Consider the following 19,469-nt stretch of genomic DNA (forward strand, 5'->3'; position numbering starts at 1 on the left):
CACACCTTACCGTCTCCCCCATCCCCGATCTCACCCCTCCTTGCCCCATATGAACCCGCCCTCCTTTACCCCCAGAGGGTCTGCCCCGCTGCCGCTCCCTCACCGCCTCAGGACCCTGTTGGCCCCGCTGCTGCTGGTACGCGAGGCGCAGGCTTCAGGCCTAGTGTAGCAACAACATCAGTAATAACAATAATAATAATACTCGTGTAACGCTCAGGGTGTTACTGGAGCTGGCATCAGCCCAGAGGCTCCTCCAGGCTACTCCACCCAGGGCAGGGAGGCTTTGACTGTTCAATCTGGCCGAGAATTAAATTTGTACCTTGTTTATTTTGGTCTGGAAGGTTCTTGGAGGGGGTGAGGGCGGCAAGTTCTGGTCACTTTGGGCATTGTGTTAGAGCTTCAAGTGAATTTTCCCTCCCTTCAGGCACAGCCCAGAAATAGACCCAGCCCACATTAAGGGACAATTCTAAAGCCATTGTTATTTATATATTCTGTACACCTATCTGTGACTATCTCCAAATCTGTGTTCTTCCCTCCCTAATAAAATTGTTCTTGTATTTATTTCTGCCCTCAGCTTCTAAGCTGCATATTTTCCACTCCGACCTCTCCCCACTCTCTTCCTTCAAGACACTCCTTAAAACCACAAGCTATTAGGTTTTCCCCTTCCTCAGTGTCGAATCCTGTTTTATAATACTCCTGTGGAATATCTTGGCATATTAATGACGTTGTGGTTGCAACTTGTTACAATTTTGTTCTTGCAAAGGAATGAAATTTTCTGAATTGCATGATGCATTTTCTCTCTTTATTTTTTGGTTATGAACTGGTATGCGTGCTGCACTGTCTGAGGTACCTTCCCTCCAAATGCGATGTTACAAAGTCATTCTTTGAGCTGCTTTTTTCGGGTGGAGTAGGAATAAGCTGACAATGCTATATGAAAGAAGAATAGGGGACTTGACCTGTGACATGGCCAATACAGTGTATTATAGGGGCATGGCCATGATCACATCGTGATTTTGGGGTATTGCTATGCACAACATGACTGCCACTTTTCCTAGATTACAGCACTGATTATGTTTCAAAAGTTCCTGATTGGCTGTAATGTGCTTTGGGATAATCAAAGGTCAGGAAAGATGTTAAATAAGGCTGAAGTCTTTTCCTTCGTTGAATGATATACTATTGAGTAATTTGCCAAATGAATTTTGATAAGTGATTATGATGTAAATATTGTCTGTGATTTAGTGTATCTTAAATATATTGTTATAAGATGTACTCTTGACATATTTTCTCTATGACGGCCTAGATTTAAAGGTCGACAGATGCAGCTTTTAAGATGCTCTTGTCTGTTGCTTGTGATTCCTTATTAGACAAGGTATTGCAAATGCATTTTTTCTCATTTCCTTTCAATTAATGCCATGTTTGAGAACCCATCTGCTTGCATAGTGATCGGATTCATGGATTTCTATTTTAAGATTCATGGATTGCTTTTGTACAGAGTTGTTTTGAGACCTTAATTTATTGAAACTATTCTATTGTCTTCCTTACAGTTTTATTTGCCCATTTTGTACTTTGTTCTCCATTAGTCCAACCAAGGTTGTTTGTGCTAGCGTCAATATTTTCAAATCCCAACAGACCTTTAGTGTAAAATATTGAAGTACTTGAAACCATCTTGTGACCAGATCGATTTGAGAGTCAACCAAAATGCAGCTTTGAGGGAGTTAGCAAGAGATGAAAGCTTAGGGTTGTTCCAGAATTAGAATTGAGATAATGATGGATATGTGGCAAGTATGAAGAGAGCCAAAGTTGGAGGACTGTATAGCATTGACTGGGATACAGAAATTTGTAGATGTAGTGTGGTACAAGCGCAGGCTGTAATTTGAACCCAGCGATATTGAATTTGGTTTGAAATCAGGAATTGGTTACTTAGATTTGTAGAAATCTGGAATACTTGCTTAAGACTTCTGTTCAATTGGCACTTTCACAGTTGAGATGGATTGATTTTTGCTTTGTCAGGTGAGGCAATCAGAGAATGGAGGTCAAATACAGCTTTACTGGGCTAAAGGCACAGATCAGCTTTGATTTAATTGATTGGTAGAGCAAACCTGAGCAGCTGTTTGACCTGTATCTGCTTTTGAGATATATGGAGAAAGATCATCAAATACTGAGCTGGCCTTGTTATCAGATAAGGATAATAGCTCTGGCAAAGTTGTAATTTATTTTGGATAATGCTCAGGAAATTATTGATAAGTCTTTCAGGAAATTGGTCGAGAGTTGATGGAAGGACAGTGATGGTAGATATTGATTAGGGGCTTAGATCAGCATTGCTGCATAAGTTGGCTCTCAGCGGCCTCTGTTTTATGGAGTTTGAAGTTTGCCTGTAAAGAAGACAGAGTTTGAGCACCATCAGGGATTAAAATGGAGTTATGGCATGTTATATAATAGGTAACATTACATGACAGTGTTTAAAAATCAGTTTATTCTAAAGGGGGCCACTGAAAGACTCGACTGTAATTTTTGCATTTCTGTTGACTGCTGGATGTCTCAAAGTGCTTTACAGCTACTGACAAATTTTAGAAGTGTGGTCACCATTGTCATGTAGGAAATGCAGCTGCCAACCTGTGCACAGCAAGCTGTCACAAGCAGCAATGTAATGATAACCAGCTACTGTGTTTGTGATGTTAGTTGAGGGATGAATATTGATCAAGGCACAGAGAGCTGCCATGCCCCTGTTCAAAATATTTTCATGAGATTATCTTTTTGTCTCCATTTGTGGGGGTAAACAGAGAGTAATTGTAACATCTCACGCAAAATATAGCATAGAAACTGAGTGTAACTGGAGTTCTGAAATTGCAATCCTTAGATGCTACCAGATACCCATGTTAGACTGAGTTACCTGTCAATGGCTGTTGCAGAGTTTGAGGATAGTGTCTACTGGGGTCACGAGTTTCAGTGCAGGATTTGCTGCTTTTTCTTTCCTTCTCTGTCTTATTTGAACTCAATGCATAATGCAGCTTGTTGACAATTTGCCATTTTGAGCAGTTGGTTGCAACCTCATCTCAATTATTAATGTCAATGCTGCTGTTCTTGAAGAAGTCGTTCAGATTGTTTTTCTGGGAGACGCTCCTTGGATGCTGCCTGAACTGCTGTGCTCTTCCAGCACCACTAATCCAGAATCTGGTTTCCAGCATCTGCAGTCATTGTTTTTACCTTTCTGGGAATGCTGGCCATTTCAAAGGTGAGTAAAAAGGATTTGTAGGTTGGAAGCTGAGGTAGTTTGACACGTCTCCTTAGTTTAGGAAACATCTAAACATCTGTTGATTCTCCTGCCAATTGGCACCAAATGGTGAGGTGATAGAGACAGGAGAAAGTGAGGACTGCAGATGCTGGAGATCAGAGCTGAAAATATGTTGCTGGAAAAGTGCAGCAGGTCAGGCAGCATCCAAGGAGCAGGAGAATCAACGTTTCGGGCATGAGCCCTTCTTCAAGAATCATTGCCAAGGGCTCATGCCCGAAACGTCGATTCTCCTACTCCTTGGATGCTGCCTGACCTGCTGCGCTTTTCCAGCAACGCATTTTAGCAGGTGATAGAGACAGCCTGACCATGTACAATTCTGTGTACTTGTGTTCCATTAATAATGCAAACTTTGTGATTGTAGTTGATTTATTACTGAGATCCATTTACATTATATTAGGCTATGTGTATAACATTTATTTGCGAATAGTTGTTTGGTAATACAGAACTTGAATAATTTTACATCTGGCATTGCTGGATAGTCCTGTGTGAGAGAAGAATTACGCTGAGAAGCAATTTAGGTTTGTCAGCTGGGCTTGTAGTGTGATGCAGAGGGCCCTGTTCTTTGCAGACAGGAAGAACATACACAGCCTTTGTGCCTGTTTCAGTTCTACACTGGTTAATTTCTGAGGACAGTGCCTCAACTAATCAGAGTCAACTTGTCAGGCTTATCATTTATACAAAGCCTGGCAGTTAACTGTCAATCAACTTTAGTAGGTATATTCTCCATGGCAACACCTCCGGTTACTAGAGTCCACCTGCTAATCTCTCATGAAGTGTAAGTGATGATTTTCCCCTTTAGTTGGTGTTCTTCTGAAATAGACGGTCTTTTTTCCCTGGCGTGGGGGAGTCCAGAATTAGAGGGCATAGGTTTAGGGTGAGAGGAGAAAGATATAAAAGAGACCTAACGGGCAACATTTTCAAGCTGAGGGTGGTACGTGTATGAAATGAGCTGCCAGAGGAAGTGGTGGAGGCTGGTACAATTACAGTATTTAAAAGGCATCTGGATAGGTATATGAATAGAAAGGGTTTGAAGGGATATGGGCCAGGTGCTGGAAGGTGTGACTAGATTGGGTTGGGATATCTGATCGGCTCGGATGAGTTGTTTCCGTGCTGTACATCTCTATGACTCTATGAATGCAAGATGAAAAGCTCTGACACTATGCATTTTTCAGCAATACTTATTTAGGAGGGCATGAGTAAGATACAGAATACATACTGTTTAGGACAAGAACATTATTTTAGAGACAAAATTGGTGCAGAATCCTTTCTTGACCTAGTCCGTTACCTTATGTGTACACACTTTTGCACCAATTAAAGCTGATAGTGCATTTAAGAGAACCGGGCAGTCCAATGAAGAATTTTGTCATTGTCCAGCAGCACTTGCTGATGAGTTACTGGGGAAGCTTTCCCAAGATGATTGGAGGCCAGACTCAGCTGTGAAGCATGCTCACAGTCTGTGCAGGAATATGTTCGACTCTGTACTTGCAACCCACTTCCCTTCCCCAGTACAGAAAGGGACTGCCATGGTCTGTTTTCCCAGACACACACCCCACATTAAGCTGGTGGTCCTAGGTTATTGGACTCCTGCCCTGGCCCTCACTGCTACCCTCCCTATACACTACCCATCCTGCTGCACCATCTGAAGCTGAGAAAACAAACCCAAATCAGGAGCCATACACAAGCGTAACAGGAGATTGACATTTTTAGTAATCCTTTCACAGGGTGTGAGCATTGTAGGCTAAGATAGTATTTATTGCCCACTCCTCATTGCACAAAGTGTAGTTAAGAGTGAAAAACATTGCTGTGGTTCTGGGATCACATATAGACCAGACCAGATAAGGATGGCTCCATCCTTAAAGAGCGTTAGCATACCAGATGGGGTTTTTAAACAACAATTGGCAACAATTTCATATTCTTCATTAGACTCTTAATCCCAGATTTTCATTGAATTGAAATTCCATCAAATGCCATGATCCTAGATCCCCAAAATATTACTTGAGCCTCTGTTAATAGTGTACTGATAGTAGCGCCTGGCCAATACCTGCCCCTGAAGTCACAGCAGTGGTAGGCGAAAACCGGAAATCTGATTGGAAATGTTTGAAATAGAGCAAAAAAAAGCATCAAGATGGTGATGAAAATGTGTTGCTGGAAAAGCGAAGCAGGTCAAGCAGCATCCAAGGAGAATCGACGTTTCGGGCATGAGCCCTTCTTCAGGAATGAGGAAAGTGTGTCCAGCAGGCTAAGATTAAAGGTAGGGAGGAGGGACTTGGGGGAGGGGCGTTGGAAATGCAATAGGTGGAAGGAGGTTAAGGTGAGGGTGATAGGCCGGAGTGTGGGTGGGGGCAGAGAGGTCAGGAAGAAGATTGCAGGTTAGGAAGGTGGTGCTGAGTTCGAGGATTTGACTGAGACAAGGTGGGGGGAGGGGAAATTAGGAAACTGGAGAAATCTACTTGTGGAACGTTTCAGAGAACACCTCTGGGACATCCGGACCAACCAACCCAACCACCCTGTGGCTCAACACTTCAACTCCCCCTCCCACTCCACCAAGGACATGCAGGTCCTTGGACTCCTCCATCGCCAGACCAGAGCAACACGACGGTTGGAGGAAGAACGCCTCATCTTCCGCCGAGGAACCCTCCAACCACAAGGGATGAACTCAGATTTCTCCTGTTTCCTCATTTCCCCTCCCCCCACCTTGTCTCAGTCAAATCCCTCGAACTCAGCACCACCTTCCTAACCTGCAATCTTCTTCCTGACCGCTCCGCCCCCACCCACACTCCGGCCTATCACCCTCACCTTGACCTCCTTCCACCTATCACATTTCCAATGCCCCTCCCCCAAGTCCCTCCTCCCTACCTTTTATCTTAGTCTGCTGGACACACTTTCCTCATTCCTGAAGAAGGGCTCATGCCTGAAACGTTGATTCTCCTGTTCCTTGGATGCTGCCTGACCTGCTGCGCTTTTCCAGCAACACATTTTCAGCTCTGATCTCCAGCATCTGCAGTCCTCACTTTCTCCATCCAGATGGTGATGACAACCTCGAGTCTTATTGTATGATGAGATCAGAAATGCTGCCTTGATGTCAAGAAGAATCCAGCAGTTTGAAACCGAGCTTGATGAATATCCAGTTTTTTTCTTGGTTAACCTGCAACAAGCATCTCGAAGCAGTTGAGCTTTACCGCCAGTGATGCTTTAATAGCATTGTCCAAATTGTGTGCAGAGAAATGTTTGATTAGATTAGATTAGATTACTTAGTGTGGAAACAGGCCTTTCAGCCCAATAAGTCCACACCGACCCGCCGAAGAGCAACCCACCCAGACCCATTCCCCTACATTTACCCACAATAGTAGTGCCCTCTCCTAGTCTACATGCTCAGCACCAAGGCACTAATCACTCAAAACCAGCTCCAGTCAAGCATATCATTCGTGTACCTGACATAGGGCTCCAGTATTAACTGCTCTACCCAGGAATACCTCAAAACATCGTGAAGAGGTCAAATATCCACATCAATTCATGGGAGTCTCTGGGCTTGAGACTGATCAAAGTGGAGAAGATTCATTCAGGAATGCACTGAACACAGCGAGTGATATTGTGGAGAGGGATGTCGAGACGTTGGAGAGAGCACAGAAACTTCCAAGCACCCCAGCTCAACCATTCAGGGGCAAGTGGGTCAGCATATCATGCATTGGAGTTAAGAACTTTTGAACAACCCAGTGAACTGGAGGGGAAATAGTTTATCCTCTATTTTGAAGGATTGCCCAAGAAGAGGAGGAATAATTTAAAGACAAAACACTGTTGGATCTGTTATGGTGTTTGTGGAGCTGATGGCATTAGCTAAAGATGCGTGCATGAGACCAAATCATCAATATGGAAATATCTGCAGCTGAAGTTTTAAAATTCTACACTTTTTGTATACAGGCAGTTGTGCTGACCCTTAACTGCCGCGAAATGTCGAGAAAGTCACTTTGTCTTGGAGGGGGACAGTCACTGTTGGACTTGCCTGTGATATCTACGTCCCATCCAAAGAATGAGTATATCAAACAAATCCTAAGTGTTCCTGAAACTGAAATTGGTTCTGAATAAGGAAAAATAATTGCATCTGGATATATTCTTAAATTATAAGAAATTGAAACTTACCTTTGGTCTGTATTTTGATTTAAGTTGTTGAATGGATGTGATTGGTCACTAAGGATCCTGGCTGGCAGGTATTGGATTTGCAGATGATGGTTATCTACCTGGAGAGCATGGCTCACACCTGTTTCCATCTAATGAGCATCAGTAAGCAGTTCAAGCAAAAGGGTGTCACAGTTGGCCCAGATCCTGCTTTCGACTGATGCATTTATATAAATGCTGTTCAAAATGGGACACAGCTAATCGCTCGTCTTATGTCTTTATTGCTTAACGGTACACAAACTATCTGAACTGGAAAGTTCCTCTGCTTGGTTCAACTAACTCAGCACAGACTAGGGATGGACTGTGGAATTCCCCTGGTTTGTTTGGCACAGTATTGCATCATGTGATTCCTCTCATTGAAGAATAGTCATTAAATTTGAGTTGATGTAACTTTCATGTGGCTGTGAAATCGTACATTTTACAAGAAGTTTGAATGCTCACATTGATTAGTTGAACAGCCTTTGGTTTCCAATTGATTCACTGGTCTGCTGAAATGTATGAAACCCCAATTATCAGTTGATAAATCTTAAATCAACAGTTATATTCCAGAGCTTTTACAAAGCACTGACTATTTTCAACCAAATGTCACAGGTCATACAGAAACTGAAACAGACCCTTCAGTCCAACTTGGCCATCTGACCAGATAACCAAAATTAATCAAGTTCCATATGCCAGCATTTAGCCCATATTCTTCTAAATTCTTCCTATTCATATACCCATCCACATGCCTTTGAAATGTTGCTATTATACCACCCCCATCACTTCCTCTGGCAACTCATTCCATACACACACCACCCTCTATGTGACAAAGTTGTCTCTTTGGTCCCTTTTAAATCTTTCCCCTCTCATAGAGTCATAGAGATGTACAGCATGGAAACAGACACTTCAGTCCAACCCGTCCATGCCGACCAGATATCCCAACGCAATCTAGTCCCACCCGCCAGCATCCAGCCCATATCCCTCCAAACCCTTCCTATTCATATACCCATCCAAATGCCTCTTAAATGTTGCAATTGTACCAGCCTCCACCACATCCTCTGGCAGCGCATTCCACACATGTACCACCCTCTGTGTGAAAAAGTTGCCCCTTAGGTCTCTTTTATATCTTTCCCCTCTCACCCTAAACCTATACCCTCTAGTTCTGGACTCCCATACCCCAGGGAAAAGACTTTGCCTATTTATCCTATCCATGCCCCTCATAATTTTGTAAACCTCTATAAGGTCACCCTTCAGCCTCCGACGCTCCAGGGAAAACAGCCCCAGCCTGTTCAGCCTCTCCCTGTAGCTCAGATCCTCCAACCCTGGCAACATCCATGTAAATCTTTTCTGAACCCTTTCAAGCTTCACAACATCTTTCCAATAGGAAGGAGACCAGAATTGCACGCAATATTCCAACAGTGGCCTAACCAATGTCCTGTACAGCCACAACATGACCTCCCAACTCCTGTACTCAATACTTGGACCAATAAAGGAAAGCATACCAAAAGCCTTTTTTGCTATCCTATCTACCTGCGACTCCACTTTCAAGGAGCTATGAACCTGCACTCCAAGGTCTCTTTGTTCAGCAACACTCCCTAGGACCTTACCATTAAGTGTATAAATCCTGCTAAGATTTGCTTTCCCAAAATGCAGCACCTCGCATCTATCTGAATGAAACTCCATCTGCCACTTCTCAGTCCATTGGCCCATCTGGTCCAGATCCTGTTGTAATCTGAGGTAACCCTCTTCGCTGTCCACTACACCTCCAATTTTGATGTCACCTGCAAACTTACTGACTGTACCTCTTATGCTCGTATCCAAATCATTTATGTAAATGACAAAAAGTAGAGACCCAGCACCGATCCTTGTGGCACTCCACTGGTCATAGGCCTCCAGTCTGAAAAACAACCCTCCATCACCACTCTCTGTCTTCTACCTTTGAGCCAGTTCAGTATCCAAATGGCTAGTTCTCCCTGTATTCCATGAGATCTAACCTTGCTAATCAGTCTCCCATGGGGAACCTTGTCGAATGCCTTACTGAAGTCCATATAGATCACATCTACTGCTCTGTCCTCATCAATCTTCTTTGTTACTTCATCAAAAAACTCTTGCCTATGCAGTTTAATTTCGGACACCTCCAATGTGGGGAAAAGATCTTGACTATTCACCCTATCCATGCCCCTCATGATTTTATAAACCTCTCAGGTTCATAACCCCTCAGCCTCTGATGCTCCAGGGATAATAGCCCTAGCTTATTTAGCGTCTCCCTACAGCTGAAACCCTCCAAATCTTTTAATATCCTTGTCAACCTTTTCTGAACCCTTCCAAGTTTCACTACAGCGGGGAAACCAGAATTGCAGACAATATTCTAAAAGTGGCCTAACTAATGCCCTATACCGCCACAACATGACCTCCCAACTCCTATACTCAATGCACTGACCAACAAAGACAAGCATACCAAACATTATCTTCACTATCCTGTCGACCTGGGACTCCACTTTCAAGGAACTATCAAGCTGCACTCTGTGATCTTTGTTCAGCAACACTTCCCAAGACCTTACCATAAAGTGTATAATTTCTGCCCAGATCTGTCTTTCCAAAAATGCAGCACCTCACATTTATCTAAATTAAACTCCATCAGCCACTCCTTAGCCCATTGGCTCACCTCATCAAGATCCTGTTGTACTCCGAGGTAACCTTCTTTACTGTCCACTACACCTCCAATTTTGGTGTCATCTGTAAACTTAGTAACTATATCTGCTATGTTCACATCCAAATCACTTATATAAATGATGAAAAGTAGTGGACCCAGCACCGATCCTTGTGGCATTCCACTGGTCACAGGCCTTCAGTCTGAAAACAAACCCACCACCATCACCTTCTGTCTTCTATCTTCGAGCTAGTTCTTCCTGTGTTCCATGTCATTTAACCAGTCTACCAAGAGGAATCTTGCTGAACGCCTTACTGAAGTCCACATAGATCATGTCCACTGCTCATCAATCATCTTTGTAACTTCTTCGAAACATTGAATCAAGTTTGTGAGACCCTACTTCCCACGCACAAAACCCTGTTGACTGATCCTAATCATTCCTTGCCTTTCCAAATACATGTAAATTCTGTTCCTCAGGATTCCCTCCAAAACATGCCCACCACTAATGTCAGGCTCACTGGTCTGTAGTTCCATGGCTTTTCCTCTCAACTTTTCTTAAATAATTTGGAGATGCCAGTGTTGGACTGGGGTGTACAAAGTTAAAAATCACACAATACCAGGTTATAGTCCAACAGGTTTAATTGGAAGCACACTAGTTTTCGGAGCGTCGCTCCTTCATCAGGTGGTAGGGAGCGATGCTCCGAAAGCTAGTGTGTTTCCGATTAAACCTGTTGGACTATAACCTGGTTTGGGTGATTTTTAACTTTCTTCAATAACACCACGTTAGCCAACCCCCAGTCTTCGGCACCTCACCTGTCCCTGTCGATGACACAACTATCTCAGTAAGGGGTCTAGCAATCACTTCCCTAGCTTACCACAGTGTTCTGGAGTATACCTGATTACCACCTCTGTAGTATGACATTTTTCAAGATCTCGCTGTTTATCTCCCTAAATTCTCTATCTTCCATATCCTTCTCCACAGTAAACACTGTTGCAAAATACCCATTTAAGGGTATCTCCCCCATCTCCTGCAGTTGTGCACATAGGTGGCCTTGATGGTATTTAAGGGGCTCTATTCTCTCCCTTGTTACTCTTTTGTCCTTCATGTATTTGTAGAATCCCTTTGGATTATCTTCAACCTTATTTGCCAAAGCTATCTCATGTCCCCTTTTTGCCCTCCAGATTTCCCTCTAAAGCATACTCCTACTTCCTTTGTACTCCCCTAGAGATTCACTCGACCCCACCCGATGTACGTTTTCTTAGTCTTGGCCAAAACCTCAATTTCTCTAGTCATCCAGCATTCCCTACACCTACCAGCCTTGCCCTTGACCCTAACAGGAACATCCTCCCTCTGGATTCTTATTATCTCTTTCCAAAGACTTCCCATTTTTCAGCCATCCCTTTACCTGTGAATATCTGTCCCAATCAATTTTTGGAAGTTCTTGCCTAATACCATGAGAATTGGCCTTCCTCCAATTTGGAAATTGAACTTTTAGATCCAGTCTATTCTTTTTCATTACTATTTTAAAACTAATAAAATTATGGTCACTGGTCCCAAAGTGCTCCCCCACTGACACCTCAGTCCCCTGTCCTGCCTTATTTCCCAAGAGTAGGTCAAGTTTTGCACCTTTTCTAGTCACAACTGCAGGAGATGGGGGAGATACTAAATGGGTTATTTGCAACAGTGTTTACTGAGGAGAAGGGTATGGAAGATAGAGAATGTAGGGAGATAAACAGCGAGATCTTGAAAAATGTCATACTGCAGAGGTGGTGATGCTGGATATCCTAAAATGCATAAAGGTGGATAAATCCCCAGGACCTAATCAGATATACTCCAGAACACTGTGGGGAGCTAGGGAAGCGATTGCTTGACCCCTTACTGAGATAGTTGTGTCATCGACAGGGACAGGTGAGGTGCCGAAGACTGGGGGTTGGCTAACGTGGTGTTATTGAAGAAAGTTAAAAATCACACAACACCAGGTTATCGTTCAACAGGTTTAATTTTCTTGTACACACTTAACAAATTCCTCTCCATCTAAACCCTTAACACTATGGCAGTCCTAGTCTATGTTTGGAAAATTAAAATTCCCTGACCATAACCACCCTATTATTCTTACAGATAACGGAGATCTCCTACAAATTTGTTTCTTAATTTCTTGCTGACTACTGGAGGGTCTATAATACAATTTCAATAAGGAGACCAACCCTTTCTTATTTCTCAGTTCAACCCAAATAACTTTCCTGGACATATTCCCAGGAAGATCCGCCCTAAGTAGAACCATAATGTTATCCCTAATCAAAAATGCCATTCCCCTTCTTCTCTTGCCCATATTTCTATTCTTCCTATAGTATCTATACCCTGGAATGTTAAGCTGCCAGTGCTACCCATCCCTGAGCCACATCTCTGTAATTGCTATAATATCCATGTTCTCATTCATGTTCTGAGTTTATCTGCCTTACCTGTTTGGCCACTTGCATTGGAATAAATGTAGTTTAATTTATCGGTCCTACCTTGTTCTCTGCTTTGTTCAAAAGAGATTCCAATAATTCAAAACCATGTATCCTTCTCCCCTCCTCAGCCACACGTTAAGCTGTCCTATCCTACTGTTCCTATCCTCACTAGCTGGTGGCACTGGGAGTAAACCAGATATTACCACCCTTAAGGGCCTACTTTTTCAATTCCTGCCTAACTTAATGATATTGATAACTGATATAGAATTTAGCACATTTGGCCCACTCATGTTGAGGCCTTGAATGGGGAGGAATTTGTGTGTTTAAATTAAAGTTCTAAATTGGGTCTAATTGGTATTCGACAGGAACTTTCACAAGTTGACTGGGTGTTTTAAAAAATTCTCAAGGTCAGGTTCGTAGGAGAGTAGTCTGACACAGAACAAACGACCAAGAGGCGAGTCTGCTAGAATATGAGCATTTTATTCCCCGCAGCGTCGCCACAACCAGGTCTCATACTTACAACGGATCTGGCTTATACTCACTCTACATGTTACCGGAACTGGGAGCCGTCAGTTCTCGTAGAGCGGTTGCCAACAACCCACGCTCGGCGGTTAAACGCAACCCCGGAGCAGACTCCCCGAACTGGAGACTTTTTCAGCTGATATACTCTTTTCCAGATATAAACATTCATGTGAACAGCAGAGCAAGGCTAAAAAACACATTCCATTCTGGTTACATACAGATAAGAAGATTCACACGGGAAGGTGTGTAATAAGATTCACACGGGACTAAGCAACACCTCCATTCCGGTTAGATTCACACATGTATTGGGACATAATTTTAACCCTTTCACCACACTGGGGGAGGCTGTTTGCAGGTAAAGGGACAGCTGGCAAGTGAGAGGCTTTCAAAAATGAGATAACAAAAGTTCAGGGACAGCATAATCCCATTACTGTGAAGGGCAAGGCTGGTTGGAGGGAGCAGCACTGGATGATACTGAGGCTCTGGTCAAGAAAAAGGGGAAGGCATATGTCAGGTATAGACAGCTGCAATCAAATGAATCCCTTGACGAGTATAGAGTACATTTGAGGGAAATCAGAATGGCAAAAAGGGGCAATGAGAACTTTGGCAGAGATTTGACAAGTATAATCACAAAAGAGTAATTAGGGAGAGAATAGGGCACTCTTAAAGGTTAACAAGGCTATCAGTGCGTGGAATGACAGGAGACGGGTGAGATCCTAAACAAATATTTTGCGTCCCTGTTTCCTATGGAGGAAAATATGGAACCTTAGGGAACTTGGGGGAAATAAGTAGTGACGCTTTGAAAAGAGTCCGCATTACAGAAGAGGAGGTGCTGGAGGTCTTCACATGCATCAAGTGTATCCCAGGACATTGTGGGAAGACAGGGAAGAAATTATGGGGTCCCTAGCAGTGTTATTTATATCATCAAGCACAGGTGAGGTACCAGAAGATTGGAGGTGGCTAATGTTGTGCCATTATTTAAGAAAGGCTGCTAGGAAAGCCAGGGAACAACAGACCAGTGAGCTTGATGTCAGTGATGGATAAGTTGTTGGAGGGGATTCTGTGACACAAGATCCACACACATTTGGAAAGACAAAGACTTACTAGGGATAGTCAGCCTGCTTTTGTACCTGGGATTCAGAGAGAACTAACCAATTGGATATAAGATTGGCTTGATAGTAGGAGACAGAGGGTGGTTGTGAAGGCTGGAGGCCTGTGACCATCGGTGTACCGTAAAAATCAGTGCTGGGTCCACTGTTGTTCGTCATCTATATAAATGCTTTGGCTGAGAATATAAGAGACATGGGTAGTAAGTTGTGGTTAACACCAAAATAGGTAGTGTAGTGGACAGTGAAGGTTATCTAAGAGTACAATAGGATCTTGATCAACTGGACCAGTGGGAAGAATAGTAGATTAGTTTAATTTCGACAAATGCAAGGGGGTGCATTTTGATAAGACAAACCAGGGCAGGACTTGCACATTAATAGTAGGGCCTTAGGGAGTGTTGTCACACAGATCCAGGAATGCAGGTACATAGTTCCTTGAAAGTGGTGTAATGTAGACAGAGTGGTGAAGTAGTCATTTGACATGCTTGTCTTCGTTGATCAGAGCATTGAGTACAGGGGTTAGGATCTCATGTTAAGGCTGTACAAGATATTGGTAAGTCACAAGTCATTTGGAGTACTGCATACAATTCTGGTTGCCCTGCTATAGAAAGGATGTTATTGAAGTGGAAAGGGTGCAAAAAAGATTTACAAGAATGTTACTGAGACTGGAGAGTTTGAATTATAAGGAGAGGCTGGATAGGCTGGAATGCTTTTCCACGGAACATAGGAGGCTGAGGGGTGACCTTGTAGAATAAAATCATGAGATGCATAGATAAGGTGAATCACCAGGTCTTTTCCCCAGGGTAAGGAAGTCATAAGTCGAAGAGGAGATGGGAATGATTTGAAAGGGATCTGAGTGAAAACTTTTCACACAGGTTGGAGTGGAACGAGGTATCAGAGGAAGTGGTAGAGGTGAATACAATTAAACATTTAAAAGACATTTGGACAATTATGTGGGTAGGAAAGTGTAATGTTAAAAGATTAAATGGGAATCTCCCTCCGGACATTAATGCAGTATTAAAGGGTTAAACTACACTGAGTGAACATTCTGGAAGTAAGTAGGGACGACAGTGAAACAAGAATGCGAATGACACCCCCCCCCCCCCCCCCCCCCAAGTCCAATTACAGTGTCATTTGCTACTACTCCCCCTACTGTTATCAAATCAAACTATCATTCAATCTCTTCCATTCAGAAATGTTTTCTAGCCATTCCCTGAAGCTAGGTACATCACACCTGCATTGTCTTGGGGAAACATTGAGTCGGGAAATCACTTGCATTAATGATTCCCCAGGATTAGGGTATTTACATTATCTCTGAGGGTGATCTCATCCAACCATTGTACCTGAGGTAACATGTGACTGTGTGGGAGTTGTCTTGAGTGGCATGTGACTGTGCGGGAGTGACCAGAGCATCTGTGAGCATAGTCAACTGACCTGTATGAAAGGGATATAGTTTCTTTGTTAAGGGGCCTCACTTTGACTTGACCTTGCACTCTGCGAGGAGGGGTCACCTAGCTCGTAGAGGCTTTAATAAACTTTAACTGTTTGCAGAAGTTGGTATGTGCGAATTGCATCTCATCTGTGAAACCTCAGGAAAAGAACCTAACAAAAGCTTTAGAGAGATATGGACCAAATGCAGGCATATGGGACTAGTTCAGTTGAGGAAAACTGGTTGGCATGGACGAGTTGGGCCTAAGATCTGTTTCCATGGTGTATAACTCTGTGACTAGACAATGCTGGTGTCAATGATCCATTCAAATCTCCTAATTTCCTTCATCCAAACATTTCTTGTCTCATTCTTATGTAGTTCCCCCTGTAGATGTATCTGTTCTATTTCCCTCAACTAGTCCAGACATCTCTGCTTAGTCTCACTGCTCCCTGCCCCACTATTCCCACTGTCATCACAAAAGTTAAAGATTTTATAAAACTACACAAAATTCTCAAATTTGCCTGCCTTTTAGAGCCAGATTGACAGAAAGAAGAATGCACCAGGTTTCCCCCCTTAATAAGAATTACTGTTTAAATAGTTTTAGTTCCAGGTAAACAACTATAAATTGTTGATTGTCTATTGGGTAATACGCGAACAGAATTATAAACCTCCCACTACACACACAGCAGACAGGCATAAAAAAATGTGGTTTTACGGGTGGAGAGAAAAAGGAAGGCTGTTCATGTTCCTGTCAATAGGGTTCGCTGAGATGATCCTTTTGTCTTGCCAGGGCATGCTGATCCTGTCTTTCTCAAGGTACTTTTGCTTACAAGAGACAGAACACTTCACAGTTTATAAAGTCTCTGACCTTTCAGATGAAAAAACAACTTATAGCAGCTGATGTGGGAAAATATTCTTGCTGACAAGGTACTTCACAAAAGGTCCAGTCATAAAATAAGAGCCCACAGTGTTGGACTACTATATTGGCATGGGTAGAGGATTGGTTAATGGGCAGAAAACAGCAAGTGGGAACGAGGAGTTCTTTTTCAGGTTGTTGACCTGTCACCAATAGGGTTCCACGGGCTGGGATTGCAACTGTTTGCAATATATATTAAAAACTTGGAGGAAGGAAGCAAAGGTACTGTAGCCAGATTTGCAGATGACATAAAAATAGGTGGGAAGACCCACTGTGGAAGTTTAGAGAAAGATATATTGATATTTTAGTAAGTAGGCAAAAGTTGGCAAATAGAATATAGTTTGGGAAATGTCAACTTCATTTTGGAGGGAGAACAATAGAGCGAACTATTTAAATGCAGAAAAACTGTAGAAAGCTGCAACAGCACAGTGGCTCAGTGGTTAGCACTGCTGCCTCACAGCGCCAGGGACCATGTTCGATTCCAGCCTTGGGCGATTGTCTGTGTGGAGTTTGCACATTTTCCCCGTGTCTATGTGGGTTTCCTCCGGATGCTCCGGTTTCCTCCCACAGTCCAAAGATGTGCAGGTCAGGTGAATTGCCCATGCTAAATTGTCCATAGTGTTAGGTGCATTAGTCAGTGGGAAATGAGTTTGGGTGGGTTATTCTTCGGAGGGTCGGTGTGGACCTGTTGGGCCGAAGGGCCTGTTTCCACACTGTAGGGAATCTAATCTAATCTCATAAAGAGACTTGGAGGTACTTGTGCCCAAGCCACAGTGAGCTCGTACACAGGGTAGCAGGTAATCAGGAAGGCTAATGGAATGTTGGCTCTTATTTTATGGGGGTTGGAGTATAGAGTAGGGGAAGATGTATTGCAATTGTACACATCTGGAAAGCTGACAGCAGTTTTGGTCCCTTTACTTAAGGGACGATATTATTTCATCGGAGGCAGTTCAGAGAAGGTTCATTGAGGTGATTCCTGGTGTGGAGGGATTATTTTATGTGCAAAGGTTAAACAGACTGGCACCCTACTCATTGGAGTTCAGAATGAGAGGTGAATTAATTGAAACATTTCAGATTCTTAAGGGGCTTAAGAGAGTAAATGTTGAGATGTAAATGCTCCCCTCACTGGAGAGTCTGAGATCAGAGGGTATAGTTTCAGAATTCGGGTGCCAATTTAAGTCTGATATGAAAAGGAATGTCTTCTCTGAGAGTTGTGTCTGTGGAATTCCTTTCCTCAGAAAGCTATGGGGGCAGACGTTATGTGTATAAGTAAGGCTGAGCGATTCTTGATCAGGAAGAGATTCAATGGTTATGTGGAAAGGGCAGGAAAGTGGATGTGATGGATGTCTGATCAGCTATGATCCTGTTGAATTGTGGAGCAGGCTTGAGGGACCGAATAGCCAAATCCTGTTTCTATTTTTTATGGTCTTATGGTCTTTGAGGTTCAAAGAATTCTGTGCCGTCTTGTTGACACCCGCAAGCTGTTCAGCTACCTTAGAGCCAGTCGCATAGTTGTTGGCATACACAAGGCCTTTGTCATCAACAGTTAATCATCATTCCACAGACAAATCAGATACTTGTCAGTCAAATCTCACTTGCACACTCCCAGTGCCAGTCTGTCTGTTGTAATGTGACCCCACTGCTCAAACAAGTAATAGTGTAAACAAGTAATAAGTGTTGATTGATTGTCTTTAAAAAGTGCAACAATCTCTTCCACCATCCTGAATTTTTTAAATAAGTCCTTTTTCCCATTTCAATCCCAATTAAAAATACAAAAGTAACAAAAAGTCAACATTATTTACAATAAATCTATCCATCCCTATAGTCCTAGTTTAAATATTTGTCTACCTGCTCAGGTCAGTTCTGCTTCTTCTGTGCCTCAGCTGTGTTATTGGTTGAATAAGTCCTGACAATTCACCCATATTGTAACATTTCTCCCTTCAAGAGTGTTTTACAACTTGGGTCTTTGACTGATTTTGGCTTTGTGGCTGGAGAAGCTTGAAATATGGAGTAAAAGCACAAAAATGCTGGAAATGCTCAGAAACAGAATTAACCTTTCATTTGACCTAAGCATTTCCAACGATTCTACTTCTGCCAACTCACCATGCAACTGCTTGGGATACTTTGTGAAGTTGTTAGTCTTTTAGAAATCTCCTGATAACTAATTCCGTTGATTGTAATTTGAAACTCTTATTGTAGGTTAGACATTTTAGTCAGATACATATGTGAAGGACATCATTCAATTATTTATTTAGAGCACTCATGAAGAGAAAGCTCTGGGACCTTAAGTTGTTAAGTGGGAATCAGACATGTGAGATGCTGCATTCTGTGAATAAATTTATCATCAAGCAAAAATACTAGTGCAGAGTTTCACAGTTAACTGCCTTGGGATCATTAAGATGGAGGTATTTACACGAGAAACCTAACATGTCCAACTGAAGTTGGTGTCTGGAATGTAGCTGACTGATACAGACTGTTGAGTTATCTGTTTAAATGGAAGCACTAGCTTTCGGAACGCTGCTTTTTCATCAGGTGCTCCGAAAGCTAGTGCTTCCAATTAAACCTGTTGGACTATAACCTGTTGTGTGATTTTTAACTTTGTACACCACAGTCCAGCACCGGCATCTCCAAATCATGAGTTATCTGTGGACATCTAAGGTAGTAAAGAGAATGCTATAGTAACAGGATTAGTACAGTTTGGGCTGACAAATAACAAGTAACATTTATGCCACACATGCCAGGCATTGGCCATCTACAATGAGAGATAATTAATCATCACCTCTTGAAGTTTAATAGCATTATCATCACTGAATCCCTCAATATCACAATTCTGGGGGTTACAACTGAGTAGAAATTGAACTCTACTAGCAATGTAAGTACTGTGACTATAAGAGCAGATCAGAGGCTAGGAATCCTGCATAAAGTAACTCACTTCCTGACTCCCCAAAACC

At 42.7% G+C, this 19,469-nt stretch overlaps 1 protein-coding gene across 3 annotated transcripts in view; it reads left to right on the forward strand.

Annotated features, from left to right (window-relative positions):
* usp25 (ubiquitin specific peptidase 25) overlaps positions 1–19,469 on the forward strand; it is a 212,928-nt gene that overhangs the window by 104 nt on the left and 193,355 nt on the right. The gene's annotated exons all lie outside the window — the stretch shown is intronic.

This window comes from Chiloscyllium plagiosum, unplaced genomic scaffold, assembly GCF_037043375.1.
Source record: "Chiloscyllium plagiosum isolate Xiang-an unplaced genomic scaffold, Cpla_swu_hap1 HiC_scaffold_12, whole genome shotgun sequence".
Lineage (NCBI taxonomy): Eukaryota > Metazoa > Chordata > Chondrichthyes > Orectolobiformes > Hemiscylliidae > Chiloscyllium > Chiloscyllium plagiosum.